Source organism: Pituophis catenifer, unplaced genomic scaffold, assembly GCF_029215685.1.
Source record: "Pituophis catenifer annectens isolate HBS135680 unplaced genomic scaffold, rPitCat1.0.hap2 SCAF_4, whole genome shotgun sequence".
In the NCBI taxonomy this organism is placed as follows: domain Eukaryota; kingdom Metazoa; phylum Chordata; class Lepidosauria; order Squamata; family Colubridae; genus Pituophis; species Pituophis catenifer.
The window spans coordinates 68636093-68656011 of NW_027256884.1; the positions used below are offsets into that span (position 1 = coordinate 68636093).

The window sequence follows — 19919 nt, forward strand, 5'->3', positions numbered from 1 at the left end:
AGCATAGAAATGCCTCTAGTACAAGCTCATTCCCTAAAAAGAAGAAATGCATCAATAGCAACAAAAGTCACAAAAGGTAATTGACAAAAGACAAAAAGCTGTATGCATAAAAAATTAGAAAAATTATTGCAATTTAAAAATAAATATACCATATTTTTCATACTATAAGATGCACTTCCCACCCCAAAGTGGGTGGAAATGTTTGTGCGTCTTATAGAGCGAATATTGCGGTGAGGGGAGGGGTTGGTTCCCCGCTACCGGGGAACGCTGGAGCCTTTGCTGCCAAGCAGCTGATTGGTGGTTGGATCGGCCTCCCGGAAGATCGCCAATCAGCTGTTCTAGCCATTCGCTGCCATTCGCCATTTGCCACTGATTGCCACTGCCACATGGTGATCGGCGGAGGCAGCGAATGGCAGTGGCAGCGATCGGTGGCGATAGGAGGCGGTGATCCCTGCCGCCTAGAACAGCTGATCAGCGGTATTCCAGGGGGCCAATCCAACTGCCAATCAGCTGCTCAGCAGCGAAGGCTCCAGTGTTCCCACCGGCGGCAGCACCTCAGCTCAGTTGACAAGTGGTGGGTGCAATGGAGTGGAGCCCTGACGAGCCACGTGCTGGGACTGCGATAATGTGCTGAAATTGACCAGGCTGTTTGCTGTTTGCTGAAAGGACACTAGCCAGATGAATACCAGGTGAATGGTGGGAGGCAGAGGCAGATTTTTTTTTTCTTGTTTTCCTCCTCTAAAATGTCTTATAGTCCAGAGCATCTTAAAGTGTGAAAAATATGGTAATCTCTCTTACACTGTAAGGAGTCTGTGATCAATGCTTGCTCTGTCCGCTGACCAAACATGAACTGCTACTAAGCAACCTCAGGGCCTATGTACTTCTTTCTCAGGATTTCATATGAGGATGCTACAAAACAAAAGATGTAGCCAAACTAAGCAAGCATGGTTGGTATTGTTGCTGCTACTTAAGAGTCTCACTACCATCCTCACCCACCCAATACTTTGAACTTTGAGGTGGAGGAATGAACCCCATGAATATAAAACAACTAGTGTACCAGAAGTTGACCTCTCTATTGTTTCCCTCACTTTTTCATCATGAATTCTGCGAGATTCTACTCCAGAGAGGAATAAATGCATTTACTGTAGCTTATTGGTGTTATAACAAAGCTCCTTAGTGATGATGCAATGTCAGAAAAAAAGCTTTTTCGGTTATTTATTTATCTTTTTTATTATTTGTTTGTTTGTTTATTTATTTATTTTTACTTGTCTAATTTATATAGCCAACTATCTCACCAAAAGCAACTCTAGGCAGCATACAGAAAACTAAAAACAATGAATAAATATGTAAAACCATTGTCCCACTAGTTATGGAAACTAGTTGAGTGCTCCAAGTACTCACTTTGCTTTGGTGGTACAAATATGAGGGCAGAGGGCAGATAGGGAAAAATACTCCTTAAAAATCTGTAGTTCTCATGCATGATATTAATGTCTTTAGCCATTTAAAATTCTATCATGACCCTTCCATCTGATGAAATAAAATCTAGAACTGTTCCTGTAAATCACCAGAGAAGAATCACTTATATCTGTATTGTTATGATAATGAAATCCAGCTTTTGAGTCCTTGTTATTGTAATTCATTGATGAGGGAATCAGAGCAAGCAATAGAAAGAGGGGAATAACTCATTTCAGCTGATCTATCTCTATTGACAGATTTGGATAGTTTGTTTATTTTTGTTCTCTATACAGAGAACATCATTTGTTGCTGTTGCATTTATTTATTTATCTGATGAAAAGATGTTATCAATCATTCTTCCTCCCTAAGGAATGTTGCAGGAGCAGCCCAACATGTTAGGGTTATGCTCCGAACAGAAGCCATTTATCATTCAGTGACAAGCTAACTGCCTGAAAGATACTCTGTCGTGGAAAAGGGGAGAGCCCACTCTCATTTGGGGTGAGCCCATTCTCATTTGTCGAATCATCTGGAATAACTCTGTATAGAAGAGATCTGACTGTAAAACTACTGGTGGCTTATTGGTGGCCAAGGTTGACACTCTCATGGCAATACAGGAAAAGAATCCAGATTGGAATGTTATTCTTTTCTAAATGTTGCGGAGCAACCCAAATGGCCTGTGGCTTCATGAAGTTCTTGCCAATAGACCTTATATTAACATATATGAAGAGAACAATCTTGCTAAAAGGACAGAATTTACAATGCAGCAGCAATCCATGGCACATGGGCAGAAAAGATCTGAGGCAATTTGGAAGGGACTGTAGGAAGTAGCTGCTAAATGATTAGCAACATCAGGCAGAACTCTAGTTTAGCTTCAGCAATGCTCTCTCTAGCTGTTTGCCTATTTCTGGCCTAGCTAGCCACTGTGAAAGGTTTTGGGAAATCTATAAACTCTGCCATAAACAAACACAGAAAATGAGCAATTTGAAAAACAAATACAATTTCCAAAATGAAATTTACTTCCCTCGACCTGCTGAACTTTGAGAAACAGACTATATGGCCAGACTGGAATAAATTTGTCTATTTATAATATGTTGCTATTTTTATTTATTTATTGGGGAAAAATTTAAGCCTGAACTATGAAGAGATTTTTGTTTACAATTGTACATTGCTGAATCACTGCTGCCTTTACCATATATTATTTTTAACTGCTAATTTTAAGCAGGTTTTCCTTACCTGCTGTTCTCCTGATGAATTAGATGGCAAATACTATTTTTCCACATAATTTGGATTGTAACAGAAGTTACTCTTGAGAAACCTATGTGCTGGTCAAGAAGCAACAGTGAGAACTGGACATGGAACCATAGTTTGGTTCAAAATTGGAAAAGGAGTCCGGCAAGTCTGTATACTGTCGCCCTACCTATTTAACTTATATGCAGAACACATCATGAGAAAGGCGGGGCTAGATGAATCAAAAATTGGAATTAAGGTTGCCGGGAGAAATATCAACAACCTCAGATATGCAGATGATACCACTCTAATGGCAGAAAGTGAAGAGGAACTAAAGAGTCTCTTGATGAGGGTGAAGGAGAGTGCAAAAGTTGGCTTGAAACTCAACATTAAGAAAATTAAGATCATGGCATCTGGACCTCTCAATTCCTGGCAAATAGATAGAGAAGAAATGGAGGTAGTGACAGATTTTATTTTCCTGGGCTCCATGATCACCACAGATGGGGACTGCAGCCAAGAAATTAAAAGACGCTTGCTCCTGGGGAGGAAAGCTATGGCAAATCTAGATAGCTTACTAAAAAGCAGAGACATCACTCTGCCAACAAAAGTGTGTATAGTCAAGGCTATGGTTTTCCCAGTTGCAATGTATGGCTCTGAAAGCTGGACCATAAGAAAGGCTGAGCGCCAAAGAATTGAGGCCTTTGAACATGGTGCTGGAGAAGACTCCTGCGAGAAGACACCTTGGACTGCAAGGTGAACAAACCAGTCAGTCCTAGAGGAGATCAGCCCTGACTGCTCTTTAGAAGGCCAGATCCTGAAGATGAAACTCAAATACTTTGGCCACCTAATGATAAGGAAGGACTCACTGGAGAAGAGCCTAATGCTGGGAAAGATTGAGGCCAAAAGAAGAAGGGGATGACAGAGAACAAGATGGCTGGAGGGAGTCACTGAAGCAGTAGGCGTGAGCTTAAATGGACTCTAAAGGATGGTAGAGGACAGGAAGGCCTGGAGGAACGTTGTCCATGGGGTCGCAATGAGTTGGACACAACTTCGCAAGTAACAATAACAAGCAGAAGTTAAGGCCCAGTATACAGTATCTGGAGGATACAAAATTGAAAAGCTATTTTTGGATAGGACAGAGATTACTAATAAAACTACCATATCTATAGCTGAAATAAGCTCTGTGGATACTGAGGTTAGATATATTAGAATTGATTCAAAGACTATATCAAGGGAGAAAATCATGAAAACTGGTTTATCAAAGCTATTGCCACTGAGCTAGGGGAAAAATCTCAATCATAGCTAAGAAGTCATGCCTTCCTTGATTGATTAGCTGGCCAGTGCTGAAAATAAGAATCTGGACTGAATACATATGATCTGTTTATTTCAGAACGAATACTTACTTCTGTTTGCTAATGATTTTCTCTCATTAACATTCCACTAATCAGAATATAATGTCAGTTTAGTATGTTTATTTATTTATTTATTAATCAAATTTCTATACCGCCCTACTCCTGAAGGACTCAGGGCGGTGAACAGCCAAGATAAAATACAGATAATACAAATATTAAAAATCCCTTAAAATTATTAAATATTTTGGCCGAAACACAGATTAAAACACCCAATTTATAAAATCACGAATTAAAAAAATTTAAAAGAGGGGAGTTAGGCCAGGCCAGCTTGCTGAAATAGAAAAGTTTTGAGAGCACGGCGAAACGTGCGCAGGTCCGGGATCCTCCGTATCTCTGGGGGGAGCTCGTTCCAGATGGTAGGTGCCCCCACAGAGAAGGCTCTCCCCCTGGGGGCCGCCAGTCGACACTGTTTGGCCGACGACACCCTGAGGAGCCCCTCTCTATGGGAGCGTACTGGTCGGTGAGAGGCTATTGGTATCAGAAGGCGGTCTCGTAAATACCCCGGTCCGATGCCATGGAGCGCACCTAAGGTGGTAACCAAAACCTTGAAGAGCACCCGGAAGACCAACGGGAGCCAGTGCAGCTCGCGCAGGAGGGGGGTCACATGGGAGCGCCACGTCGCTCCCATAACCACCCACGTGGCCGCATTCTGGACCAGCTGGAGCCTCCGGGTGCTCCTCAAGGGGAGCCCCATGTAGAGAGCATTGCAGTAGTCCAAGCGGGAAGTAACGAGAGCATGAGTGACCGTATTTAACGAGTCCCGATCCAGAAAGAGACGCAACTGGTGAATCAGGAGGACCTGATAAAAAGTCCCCCTGGCCACGGCCGTCATGTGCTCTTCTAAAGACAGCCGTGAGTCCAGGAGGACACCCAAGTTGCGAACCCTCTCCATGGGGGCCAATGACTCGCCCCCCCAATAGTCAGTGATGGCACCAACTGACTATATCAGGATGTCGGAAACCACAGCCACTCGGTCTTGGATGGGTTGAGCCTGAGTCTGTTTCTCCCCATCCAGATCCGCACGGCCTCCAGGCACCGGGACATCACTCCAAGGGCATCATTGGGGTGGTCCGGGGTGGAGATGTACAGCTGAGTATCATCAGCGTACTGATGGTACTTCACCCCGAAACCACGGATGATCTCACCCAGCGGCTTCACATAAATGTTGAACAGAAGGGGCGAGAGGACCCATCCTTGTGGCACCCCACATACAAGGGGCCTCGGGGTCGACCTCTGCCCCCCTGTCAACACAGACTGCGACCGGTCAGAGAGAAAGGAGGAGAACCACCGTAGGACGGTGCCCCCCACCCCTAACTCCTCTAGCCGGTGCAGTATGATACCATGGTCGATGGTATCAAAAGCTGCTGAGAGGTCTAATAGGACCAGGACAGAGGAACAACCCCTGTCCCGAGCCCTCCAGAGATCATCAACCAATGCGACCAATGCCGTTTCCGTGCTGTACCCAGGCTTGAAACCCGACTGGAATGGATCCAGATACGACGATTCATCCAGGTACTGGGGGAGCTGTCGCGCTACCACACTCTCAACAACCTTCGCAACGAAGCGAAGGTTGGAGACTGGACAATAATTTGCCAACACTGCCGGGTCCAGGGAAGGCTTCTTGAGGAGAGGCCTCACCACCGCCTCTTTCAAGGTGGCAGGAAAGACACCCTCACTCAAGGAAGCATTTATAATCCCCTGGAGCCAGCCTCGTGTAACCTCCCGAGAGGCCAGCACCAACCAGGAGGGACACGGGTCCAGTAAACATGTGGCTGCGCTCAGTCTGCCCAGTATCCTGTCCACGTCTTCGGGTGTCACAGAATCAAACTCTTCCCAGATAATACTACAAGACCTGCTTCTGTCCTCCCCACTGAGTCTACCCAGTCAGAATCCAGGTGTTCCCAAATCTGAGCGATGTTGTCATACAGTTACTGTACAAAATCCTTGGCTCTACTCTCCAAGGGGTCCTCCCGCGCTTCCTGGTGGAGCAGGGAGCGGGTCACCCTAAACAGGGCGACCAGGCGATTATCTGATGACGCAATAAGAGTGGCAAAATAGTTATACTTCGCCACTTTTATCACCACCAGGTAGGTCTTAATATGAGACCTTACCAGTGTTCGGTCAGATTCAGAATGGCTGGCCCTCCAACCACTCTCCAGGTGTCTTTTCTGGTGCTTCATCTCCCTCAGCTCCTCGGTGAACCAAGGAGCCAGGCGAGATCGACGCCGGGTCAGAGGCCGCAAAGGCACGACCCGACCCAAAGCTCCAGCGGCCGCTCTATCCCATGTGGCCACCAGCTCCTCAGTCGAGCCGTGTGCCAGAGCCTCAGGAAATGGCCCAAGCTCCGTCTGGAACCTATCAGGATCCATCAGGCGCCTGGGGCAGTACCACATCAATGGTTCTGCCTCCCTGCGGCGGGGTGCGGCGGTTCGAAGGTCAAAGTGAAGGAGGGAGTGATCTGACCATGACAAGGGCTCGATCACTATATCCCCTATCTCAAGATCACTCAACCACTGAGCAGAGACAAAAACCAGGTCTAGCGTGTTTCCCCCCGTGTGAGTAGGGCCATGAACTAACTGGGTCAGGTCCATGGCCGTCATGGAAGCCATGAACTCCCGAGCCACCTCAGACATCTCACCGACGGATGGCAGGTTAAAATCCCCCATGACCATAAGCCTGGGGGTGTCAACCGCCACCGCGGCTATAACGTTGAGCAGCTCGGGCAGGGCTGCCGTCATGTGGCAGGGAGCCAGGTACGTAACCAGCACGCCCATCTGCACCCCATGACCCCACTTCACAAGGAGGGACTCACAACCAGCCGTCTGAGGAACAGTGACCTCCCTTGGACCAAGACCTTCTCTAATAACAACCGCCACCCCCCCCCCCGCCCCTCCCCTGTGTCTTTGGCTGATGGAATGCACGGAAACTGGGTGGGCACATCTCAATGAGGGGGACCCCCCCTCCTGGCCCAACCAGGTCTCCGTAATACCCGCCAGGTCCGCTCCCCCCTCCTGAACAAAATCATAAATGAGGGGGGCTTTATTTACCACGGACCAGCTGTTGCACAGCATCAGCCGAAGGCCCAGGGCCTGAGGGTCTGTGCAACCTGGGCAACGAGGGGAGCATTGGAGGCCGGAGCGCGCCACCGCTTGGAGCCAGCGGGCGCGCGCTCCCACAACCTGATGTGGCCCCCTGCTCCCGCCATATCTGCCCCTCCCACCCACAGTACTGATGTAATGTCCATCCATAACACAAGCTCTAACCCCCTCCTTGACCCCAGTTCCAGCATCTCTAGTGCCGTGCTCTTCAGCCGGCTCCGGCTTCTTCCCCAACAGGTTCTCCTCCAAACCCACCGAACCCACCCCCCTCCCAGAAACCTTTAAAACCTTATCTAAAAATTTCCCCAAAAAAACCCACAACCCCTTCCTCGCTGCATGCCACCTCTCGGGATTCCAAAATCCGTCATCAAGGTAGGCCCTCGATAGTGAGGAGTGCCAAACCTGCGAGAGGGGGGAGTCTCGCAGCGCAAGCAGGTCAGCAGCCGTAAACATCGCACAAAACAGAGATGGAGAGTCAACTGGTCAGGGCTTCACCAGATTGTCCAATAATACTGGGTCAAAGTAGATCTTCATATCAGAAGCTGGTTCACTGCCCTCTCACGACAGTGAAAGGGGCCAGTGACATCCCCCCACGTCTGGAGGATAATTATCCCAGTCACCCTCTCACAGTGACTGGGGCAGATGACACCGACAATAAAGTCACAATAGTCCATCCTTTCATCTGGCGGATGACAAACAGCCCCCTCAGCACCTGCCCACCGTTTTGCCCAGTTCTCCTCCAGTTTGGGGTCACATAAGAAGCCAGCAATTTGTAAAGTTATTAAAGACAATGATGATAATCCCACAGGCACAAGTTCTTCCCTGGGGCGAGAGAAGGGATAGCAGACAAAAAACCCAGTCCAAGTCCAAGGGTGGGTGGCCATCAAAGGCCAACACCCACCCATACCTGGGGGAAGAAGTGGGGGAGGAGAAGCCACCCGAGGTGACCAATAGAGCCCTGGTCAGCCTCCCGCCTCTCCTGCCCCAAATCTCCCCAAATCCCCAGTCTCAGCTCTGATGACAAAACAAACCCCGGATAACAGGGGTCAAGGCTCAAAAAAGAGCAGATGGTAATCCTGAGGGCAAGGCTGTCCATATTCCCCCATCCACCTGCTGCAAGCTCTTTCCTCAGCCGGATGATCCGTGGCTGCCATTGCCTTCCGCCGCCGCCGCCGCCACCACCGCCGTCGCCGGCTCGCAACCGGCACCCTGGGCTCCCCATGGCACCTCCAGGACCCCCGAAAAACATCCGGAGAGCGTCCCAGAGATCCCTGAGTGGTGAGGGGGTTGAAGGGCACCTCCAAGCCGCCGCTGCTGCACAGCAATGCCGACTGCTGCCAAACGCTCCGGCCTCCACTCCTCCTGGCGCTGACAAGCCAGAAACAGCTGTTTTTAGCAGGCCGCCGCCCCATCTCCCACGGCGGCTTCAAACAGCGAGTCCCGCCCTGCCCTGATATTCCGGAGGGCGAAAAAGCCCTCAGCAGGCAGGGCGGGCATTCCCCTCATTGGGACTGGAGCCGGAGATAGTTAAAGCGGCTCCCGAAGACCCCTGACACCAGCGACCTCTCCATCTCCTCAGTGGAGCTCAGCCGACCGCCGCCATCTTGGGACATGCCGGAAGTTGAAGCCAGATTATTGCAATACTGTTTCTTATTGTATGGTCCCAATTGTTCTCAAAATACATTGTGAAAAATGCAGCAGCATGTTGAATTGAACATACTACATCAGTTTTGAATCAGTATCACAAGATCAATTTGCTGGTTTTAACATACAACAGTTGTATACATCCTCATATCTGAAGAATCACCCTATACCTAGTTGGCCATCAGAATAATCCTTAAAGATTATACTTGAACTCACAATGTGGAATCAAGATGATTGATTACTGGCATTATCAGATGTTTTGCTCTCCATTCATACTTGATGTAGTATCTTACATTTATCTGGACCAGAAAGAGACAAAGTCTCTTAGACTATGTCTCTTAGACTTAGACTTAGTCCATAGTCTCCAGACTATGTGGATTATCATTCCCACAATTTGCTTCTGATTAGACTGAAGGGAGTTGTCCAAACAATCTGGAGAGCACCAACTGCCTTGTCTAGCTTTCACATTCCCTACAAACCGTAGCAACCAAAGTAGGTTTCTGGAACTGCTAGGAACAAAAGGAAATGTTTTTTATTGTTCACATATCATCTACTACTACAAATATATGTACATATTCATCACACTGTTCCTCTTTGTAGTAAGCAAAATAGTTGAAAGCACAAAAAATGTAAGATGACAACATTAAAAGCTTGAGATATAAAAATGAAAAGAAACAAAGTTAATCTAGTTTACACTAACGCCATCCACTTAACTTGCTCATACCTTTCTATTCATAGAAATCCTTATTTTCACTTCGCTCATATAGTTTCATACATTGTCTTTTCTTCTGACTGATTTTTCTATGAAGACATTTTTTTCCTTAGTTCTAGGTTGGTTCACTCCTTGATAAATTTCCATCCAATGCTTCTTGTCCTTCTTCAGGTGTTTTGGTGAATAGGTTGACCCCTCTTTTTTGTGGCAGCCCTTTAGATATTGGAAGACTACTATTGTTGTGGCCCGCCAGCAGCCAACGGAGCTGGCAGCAGATTCAGACAGTGAGGAGGTTGGGGAGGAACATGGGCCAGTCCTGGAGTCTGGGGAAGTCCTGGAGTCTGGGGAAGGAGGACCAGGGCTGTATGCCAGTTACCAGTTGCCTTTGGAGTCAGACATCAGTGAGGCAGACGAACAGCTGGAGCCTGGTCCCAGTGTGCGCATGCACAGAGTTGCCAGACAAAGGGAACAGCTAAAGAACATGGTTCAACTTTGGAGTAAGGCCACAGGTGGACGATGAATGGCCCCTCCCAGAGGGAATAAAAGAGGAGTGAAAGGGGAGTGGAATTTGTAGGAGACAATTAGTTCACTTAATTGGTTCGTGACTCTCAAAGATTTCTTGCCAAGTTTTGAAGATATCGGCCTGGCAGCTCTCCAAGCCAGATAAGGTCTGTGACTGTAAATTCTCCCTTGAAAGACTTTGCTGGATGTGAATGAGAGGAAATCACAGTAAAGTAATAAAAAGGGATTTTTCTCAGGACAAGGAGCTGCTTCATGCTCTTGGGAAGCCTAGGTCAGAACAGCTATCATGTCACCCCTAGTCCTTCTTTTCATTAGACTAGAGTAGATATACCCAATTCCTGCAACCATTCTTCACATGTTTGTCCCTAATCATGTTTGTTGATTTTCTCTGCATTCTTTCTAGAGTGTCAACACCTTTTTTATATCATGATGATCAGAGGTAGTATTCAGCCGGTTCGGACCGATTTGGGCGAACCAGTAGCAGAAATTTTGAGTAGTTTGGAGAACCGGCAAATACCACCTCTCGCTGGCCCTTCCCCCACCCGCCTGGTCATCCGGTTGCCACTCGCCTCCACCCGTTCACTGCTCGCCCCACCTGCCCACTCACCCTGCCCGCTTGTCCCTCCCCACCCAGTCACTCACCTCCTCAGCATAGCACACTGTGTGACTCCTTGTGTTGACCACACAGTCTCTGCTTGGTGGCTTGCCTGCCTTCTGATGTGGTGCCTGTGGCCCAACTGAGTGACCCTGATCTGCCTGCCTGGGTAAGTAAGCCTGTGAGTTGTGCTAGCCCCCCCCCCCCATGGTCCCCAGCCTCCAGCTTGCCTGGCTTGCTTTGCTGCTGTGGGTTCATGCAGGCCATGGCACTTGTGGCCTAGCAAACTTCCCCCCACCCACCCACGGTCCCCAGCCTCCAGCTTACTTGCTTTGTCACCACGGCTCCACATGGGCCTGGACGCTCGCAGCCCAGCAAGCTGTCCCCCACCATCCCCAGAGCTTGCCTGGCTGGCTTCGCCACCACAGCTCCATCCCATGCAGTGCTGTGGCCTAGCTAACTGCCCCCCCCCCCACACTAATTCATATATTCCTGTTTTTTGAACTGAGGAATAAATTTCAGAAAAATAATTCAGTATTGCTCTGTGAATGTACCTATGAAATTCATTCTTCTTGATCTAACTTCTTAGAAGATTTTGTACTATATCTTTTTTGTTTGTCCCCAATCACCTGCTCTCTTAAAAATTTACCACACTAGTGAGGTCATTCTAGTTGCAAAGCAAATGCTAAAGCATGCATTCATAAAGAAAAAAATGATGTGAATCCTAGGGCTGCTTCAAGCAGCTGCTGAAATAAAATCCCACCTGGCTAGAATGCTGAAAAAAACTTCAGTACATTTTTAAGATGAAAAGTCTAAAAAGCTTAGGTGACTAAACATGGCTTCCCCTGGCTTCTCTCTCTCTGCTATAGAGAAAGCATTCCATTAGGGACTATTGGTCCAGGTAAGACCTGGGCTAATGTAAGGTAGTGTTAGTTAGGAACTATTTTTGTGGCAATACTGGTACAAAGTAACAAACTCCCTTGGTTTGGTAATTGTAGTTCCATTTTAAGTGTTTATTTTTCAATTATTAATTAATTGTACTTATGAAAATATCAGCCAGACTTCCGGCGGTGACGTAGGGTCGTGGTGGCATGGGAAAAGAAGTGCTCTGTTCCCAGTGCCGAATCTCTAAGTTTTTGGTGCCCTTTTGGGCGAAGATCGGTCCTGGAGGGATTGGCAGTAAGGAGGGGAATCTTCGGAGGAGGTGAAGAGAGGTGCGATCTCCCACCACACCAAGAAGGACCCTCATTCCGAGCTTAGAAGAAGCCAGCCGGTGTGGCTGACTCAGAGGCCCGATGCCCTGAGAGAGACCAACGGGAAGCAGAAGAGTGAGTACGGTGCAAAGATCGGTGGTGTGAGCAGATTGAGAACAATTTAAACTATCTTTATTTCAGTGGAAACCGAAGGGGAGAAGGTGATTTTCGGAGGGGCAGCGGGCAAGAGAAAAACTCAGAACTTAAATGGGCGGCAAACGACGAGGAGAGTAAAATTGAAGAGGACGAACTTTAGACCAGACGTAAAAATTAAAGAACTGAAACGCTAATATATTAAAAAATAGAACGTCAAGAGAGGTTTATTTGAATAGCTGGATCGAGAAAGGAATTGGACACTATATTCATCCGCTTTTTAGCTGCCCCAACGGAAAGAAAGAGGTGGTTTGGCAAAGTAAGAAAGGCTTACGTGCGACTGTGCAGATTGCAGATCGCCATATTGAATCACTCAACGGGAGGGAAAAAAAGACTATAGTGAAGATATATCAGAAACTTCTATAAAAATATAAAATAATTTGGACATATAGAACTCTTGATAATATATTATTATTCCTTTTTTCCCTCTTCTTTTGGACATAATCATACACCTATTGGAACTTGTTAGTTTTTTTATATTTATACCCATTCATTTTGTAGTAAATTATTAATTGAAACATTATAGAAATATCAACAATACATATTCTATATAGAACTTATAAATAACCTATAAATATCCTTTAGAATATCCTTTAGAATTATTTATAATTGCTAAATTTCATATATATAATTAATTATTGCAATTATTACTAACTGTTTTATAATTGAGTATTGGCTATTTAAGTGCTTATTTTGTCATTTTAAGTTTAGTATTTATATAGTAGTAATTAAGTATTTAAGGTTAATGGACTATTTAATTGATTGACTGAATAATAGATAGATTGACTGATTAATTGATTAATAGGTAGGAGTGTTGATTTTGGAGAAACTGTAAAGGTACTAATGAATTGAATTTATGAAAGGGAAAATTGGAAATTAAGTTAGGAGCCCAATATAGTTGGAGGATAAAAAAAAAAAAAGGAAGGAAAGTAGAGAAAGAAAAAAGCTATATAGAATTTGGATGGTGATTTGGGAGAAGGTAGATAAGATATTGGTGGAACAATACAAAATACTTAAGGAGATGACTAGTACCACCACAACGACGCTGAAATCAGGGAAGAAAACCGCATCAATACTAGCTGGACCATCGGCCTCCCCAGTGACACAGAGGACCTTAGAGGGAATGTTTTCATTAGAGAAGCAGCCAACTGTATTAAGTATGCCAACAATGCAGGCCACACTCATGACAATACAAGAGACCATGGTTAAAATGCAGGAGTGCATGACCAGGAACCATGAAGAAACCAGGAAGGACATGGACGAGGTCAAGAGAGAGGTAAAAAGTGATATCCAGAAGATAGATGAAAAGATGGATTCGATACAGGAAATTATAACAAAAAACGACCAAAGGATAATAGCCATAGAAAAGAAAACAGAACTGACTGAAGAAAAATTGGAATCTTTAGATTTAAAAATGATGGGACTAAATAAAGAATTAGAAAACACTGTGGTGCAATTAGAGATGGATATTGATATCGTCAATATATAAAAATCAAAAGGCAAGCATATTAGTAAATGGAGACCCAACAAAAATTTTTGGAATAAATAAAGGAGTAAGGCAGGGCTGCCCATTGTCGCCCTTACTTTTTATTATGACTCTAGAAAACTTGCTAATTAGAATTAGGTCAAATAAAGAAATAAAAGGATTAAAAGTAAAAAAAGAAGAATACAAGATCCAAGTCTTTGCGGACAACCTTGTCTTCTTCATAGAAGACCCAATAAAAATAACACCCAAATTAATAAAAGAAATTGAGAAATTTGGAAATGTAGCGGGTCTAAAAATTAATAAGGAAAAGACCAAAATGATAACGAAAAATATAATAGCAAAACATGTAGAGAAATTAGCAAAAGACTCAGGATTACAGGTAGTCAAAAAAGTGAAATACCTAGGGATAAATTTGACAGCCAGAAGTACAATGATAAAAGAGAATAACTATGGACCTTTGGTCCAAAAAATAAAAGAAGATTTGGAAAAATGGGGGAAATTAAAATTGTCATTGTTGGGGAGAATCGCAGCAATAAAATCAAATATACTGCCAAGACTCCTTTATTTATTCCAAACAATCCCAATAAAATTAGATAATAAATTCTTTAGCAATTTGGACAAAATAATTATAAAATTTGTGTGGGAGGGGAAAAAATCAAGAATTAAATTAAGTATATTACAAGATGACAAAACTAGAGGCGGATTTGGACTCCCGGCATGGGAAAAATATTATAAACCCTCAAGCTTAACATGGATCAGAGAATGGGTAACCCTGGAAAATCAAAGATTATTAAATTTAGAAGGTCACGATTTAATGAAGGGATGGCATGCCTTTTTATGGAGTCCTAGAAATAAAACATACGAACATTTTAATAACCATATTATTAGGAAATCATTAATTGACATATGGCAAGAGATAAAAAGCAAACATTATATGAAAGTTCCCAGCTGGTTATCAATGATAGAAGCAATAACACACCCCAATATATTAGCAAAACAAAAACTGTTAAGATACAGAGAAATATTAGATTCACAAGGAGTATTGAAAACAAGGGAAGAACTCAATGAACAAGGAATATTAATAGACTGGTGGCCCTATTCACAAATAAAAATAAGATACAGAAAAGATCAAGAGGAGGGAGGAAAAGATCCAAAACCAAACAGATTAGACAAATCATTAGAATACAAAGAAGGAAAACTAATTTCAAAAATCTACAAATATTTACTAGAATTCGACTTGGCAGAAGAACTGGTTAAAGGACAGATGATAGCATGGGCAAAGAACATCGGGCACAACATACAGTTAGAAGAATGGGAAAGGGTATGGGAAAACATTTACAGTATGACAAAATCGGTAGCATATAAGGAGAATCATTATAAGATGTGGTACAGATGGTATCTGGCTCCTTCGAGATTAGCGAAAATGTACCTGAATGTAAATCCTATTTGTTGGAAATGTAAACAAGCCCAGGGTACTTTTTTCCATGCTTGGCAGCTTTGCCCAGAAATAAAGAAATATTGGAAAAAAATAAAAACATGGATAGTAGAAATAATAGACCAAGAAATTGAATTAGAACCAGAAGTTTTCTTATTAAGCATGATAAAAGGGAACATTAGAAAAGACATAAAATATTTAACACTACATATAATTATGGCGGCCAGACTGGCATTAGCCAGTCTGTTTGTGGAAAACAGATTGTTTGCCAACAGATCAGGAAGTAATTCAAAAAATTTATACATGCACAGAAATGGATAAATTAACTCTAGAATTAAAAGACAAGGAAGACTCAAAATATTTTATAGTATGGAATAGATGGTATAAGTGGATAAACCAAAGGAAAAAAGGGTAAAGATAAGATTAGGGGAAATTAAACTAATAAAGAATGCACCGTCAGATAGAATAGGTAAATAAGTCACTGTTTGTATATATGTGTATATATAATCACATGTATTTAGTTTGTTTGTGTAATTGTATATTGATTATGTAATTTTATGATTGAGAAAATTTGTATATTTTCTCTTTTTTAATATTTTTAAATTTAATAAAGTTTGTTTTTTAAAATTAAAAAAAAATCACCCATTCTTTACATCTTTTGCATGTCATTCTTACAGGCTGTTATTCTTAAATCCACTTTCAGATCAGTCTCAGTCTTGTCTGGTGAAACTTGTTCCTCTTCCATAACATCTTTTAAACACTAACTATCTATAGCCGTGATGGCGAACCTAAGGCACGCGTGCCACAGGTAACACGCGGAGCCATATCTTCAGGCATGCAAGCTGTTGCCCTAGCTCAACTCCAGCATGCATGTGCGCATCAGCCAACTGATTTTCGGCTGGCCCCACTCATGCCTCCCCTCCCAAGAGTCCCCACGCGGCCCGTTTTGGATGCCAGGTAAGTACAGAATTCATGCGGAGGCTCTGGGAGGACATTTTTGGCCTCTGGAGGGCCTCCGGGAGGGTGAGGGAAGCTGTTTTCACCCTCCCTAGCCTCCAGGAAACCTTCTGGAACCTGGGGAGGGTGAAAAATGGAAGTTGGGAAACAGGCCGTTTCCAGCCTCTGGAGTGCCTTTTGGGGTTGGGGAAGACCGTTTTCACCCTCCGGAGGCTTCAGGTAGGCCTGCTAGGCCCAAAATGGGGCATGGGGGGGTCATGCGTGCATGCATGGGGAGCACTGGGGGGGTCATAGGCGCATATGTGGGGGCAGGGCAGGCATTGAATTATGGGTGTGGGCACCTGCATGCACAACCCCCCATGCGACCCCCCCCCACTTTTGGCACATGATAGCAAAAAGGTTAGCCATCAATGATCTATAGTGTCAGACATTAAGAGTGACTAAATATTACTGATCTCTGCTCCTTGCCAGCTTTCCTTGCTTGCCAGGCTTCACCACTCACTTAATTTTTGGCAAGTTGATCTGTCCAGGGACTGTGTGACCCCTCTCCTCCCACCCATGCTCTGACAGCGAGAGCAGATGGAACAGAAGTTGCCTTCAGAAGTTGTGGGAGGTTCATCACTGGAGGCTTTCAAGAAGAGACTGGACTACCCTTTGTCAGAAATGGTGCAGGGTCTCCTGCTTAGGCAGGGTGGGAATTGGACTACATGACCTACAAAACAGACCTGTTAATCTGGTAAAATAAGGAAAGGGAGGAATGAGCCCAGTAGTAGACCGAGAGTTGGAAGGGATCCTGGAGGTGTTTCAGTTCAACCTCCTGCTCAGGCAGGAAACCCTATACCATTTCAGACAATTTATATTTGTACATTACAAATTGTTCACAGCAATGTATGAAAAAACTGTACATTATTGGGTGAAACCTGTAGTCCTCAACTTTCAATCACAATTGAGTCCAACACACAATAATGTTTTATTTCTTTTGCAGTACTAGCAGCCTTTAACAGGATGAAAAGGCAACAGAGTTTAACTGCTTTTTTCAGCAAGAAAACAAGATCGGAACCAGATACAACAGAATTGGCTATCCAAGTTCCAAAACCACCACAAGCACCACTACAAGCACCACCACTTGAACTTGGAGAAAGCAGCAAGTCAATTATTGGTGACTCCGAAATTGAAAGTAATCTTCCTGACTGATGGACATTGCAACAGTTAAATTTTAAAGAGAAATATGAGGGACTAGTAATTTTCAACAAAAAGTTAGGTTGCAAGTACTGTGCAAAACATGACTTCGCAAAAGAGAAAGGTGTTCATGTGTTCAAAGAATGGAAACATTTCCAGATTGAGGCAGCAGGAAAAAATAAAGAAGTACAACAAGCATCTCTAAGAAAAAAATGAAAGAACATTTTTCATCAAAATCTCATATCATTTGCACAGAGAACTTAAAACAAGGGGGGCAGGATGCTATAACAAAAGGAATAGATAAGATGTCTGAAAAATATTTAGGTACCACTTGTAGAATATTCAATACAGTTTATAGCTTGTCAAAAGGATGTAAACCATTTTCAGATATAGAATATGCGATAGAAATTGCAAACTAAAAATGGACTAGATATGGGAATAGAATTGCATTCATGGTCAACTGCAGTGAAAATAGTTGATTTCATTGCAAAAGAAATTAAAACCAAATTGTTTACTAAAATTATTGAAAATAATCTGAAAATATGTTTGATTATTGACGAAGCCTCAATCCTATCATGCAAACCAGTTGTGATACTTTTCTTAAAAGTTGAGGATTCAGTTAACTCACCAACAATTTTTGTTGAGCTTATTGAATTGGAAAAACAAGATGCAGAGACATATGTTCTTCAGTTTAAATAATGCTGGGTTTGCTAAGAACTACCTAGAACAAAAATTTAATAGCATTTTGCTCTGATGGTGCCAACGTTATGCTTGGGAGAAAATTTGGAGTGAGCACTAGAATAGCAAAAGAGTTTCCAAATATCATAATATGGCACTGCTTAAACCATCACCTCCAACTTGTTTTAGATGACTCCATAAAGGAAATTAAGTAACTAAATCATTTAAAAACATTTATTGACAAGATATACACTATTTTTCATAAATCCAGTAAGAGCCAAATGGAATTTACCAAAATATCCAAACAACTTGAAATTGAAATCATAAAGATTGGTAGAGCTTTGGGACAAAGATGGGCTGCCTGTAGTTTAAGGTCAACTCTAGCTATGTGGTGTGCTTATTGAACACTACATCAGTCTTTTCATGCAAATGAGAAATACTCAGGTATGGCTGCCTGCTTGAAAATATATATTTTATAACTGATTTGGCATTGATGATCAATATGCTAAATGAAATTTCTCTTCTTTCAAATGCACTGCAAGCAAGAAATGCAGACATCATAAAGGCTGAAAAACTTGTGATAAGATCAATTAAAGCATTTGAAATGCTTAGAAAGGGAAAGGGCCCATATGGAAAAAAAGTTGATGGATTAATTACTTCAGAAACCTTCAAAAATATAAAATTTGTACAAAATGATCGATTTGTTGGACTTCCTCGGGAAAGACTTTTAGAAAGGATCATAACAAATTTGAAGAAAAGATTAATGGATTGTGCACATTTAAAAACAGGTAGCCAATTGCAAGACACTAATAAATTACAATTTCTCAATTTTGGGGAGCCATGTTACTGGAATATTGAATAAGTAGTAGTTCCATGGACAGCAGCTGAAGAACAATTGCTTGAATTTAGCGACATTTTTAATTACTAAATTAATATCAACAATTATAGAGATTTTGTAGAAAATGTTTTAAAAGATTCCAAGAAATATGCAATTCCTGACAGTATTAAGAAAACTAAAGATATTATCAGAACAATTGCTGTAAGTTCAGCAGAAGCGGAAAGGGATTTTTCAAAAATGAACATTATATGTTCAGAGAAGAGAACTCGCCTAACTGTTTCCAACATAACCAACCTAATGACCATTAGTGTAATTGGCCTACCTCTAAAAGAATGGGACCCAATTTCTACAGTCAAAAAATGGTTGAGAGCACATCACACAGCCAATGATGCTCGGGTAAAAGTGAAGAAAAATGCAAGTGAGGATGCCGCCAATGAAACATCAATTTGGAAATACCTGAAAGGTGAATAACACTTTTATTGTTCTTATGTAAATATTTGTGTATCTCCTTTATTGTTTTGTGTACTTCTTTTATTTATTTTTTTATTAGAAGTTTTTTTATTTTTCAAAATATAAACATTCCATCTTTCCTTAAACAGTGTGTTGTCTGGGTACAAATAACTGTGCAACAACCTTCAGCATTTACAACCTCATTCACATTAATATTAATTCTCTAATCTTAAAATTATAGTACATGAAACAGTTGAACATTATAAGCCTATTCATTTTTCCTCTTAATATGTCTTCTAGTAAAAATACATTAATGATAACATTAAGAATAATTATCCTCAACATCATAATACTAACAATTATATCTTATTTATACCTCTATCTTAACATATTTTCTATTCTTTAATCTTCTCCTTTTATTTCCAATTTCCCTTTTTATCCTCTAACCATTGAAAAAATACTTCCCATATCATATAATATTCAGTTTGTTCTTTCTCCTCAATTGCTAGTGTTAATCTACTCATATCTGCACATTCTAATATTTTCCTAATCACCTTCTCATCAATAGGAATCTCTTCACTTTTCCAATGTTGTGCAAATACAATTCTAGCTGCAGTTAGAACATGGACAATTAAACAAGTATTCTCTTTATTATAACTTTCAGGTAAAATCCCCAGCAAAAATATTTCTGGTTTTAGCTCAATGCGTTGTTTTATCATCTTTTCCAACCATATCTTTATTTTTGTCCAATATTTTTTTGCTTCTACACATGTCTACCACATATGATAGTAAGATCCAGGTATCTGGTGGCACTTCCAACATTTA

The 19919-nt window shown here is 42.6% G+C and overlaps 1 pseudogene; it reads left to right on the forward strand.

The window, feature by feature from the left end:
* The first annotated feature begins 386 nt into the window (after positions 1-386).
* On the forward strand, positions 387-19115 carry LOC139316748 (E3 SUMO-protein ligase KIAA1586-like; annotated as a pseudogene).
* Positions 19116-19919: the final 804 nt, after the last annotated feature.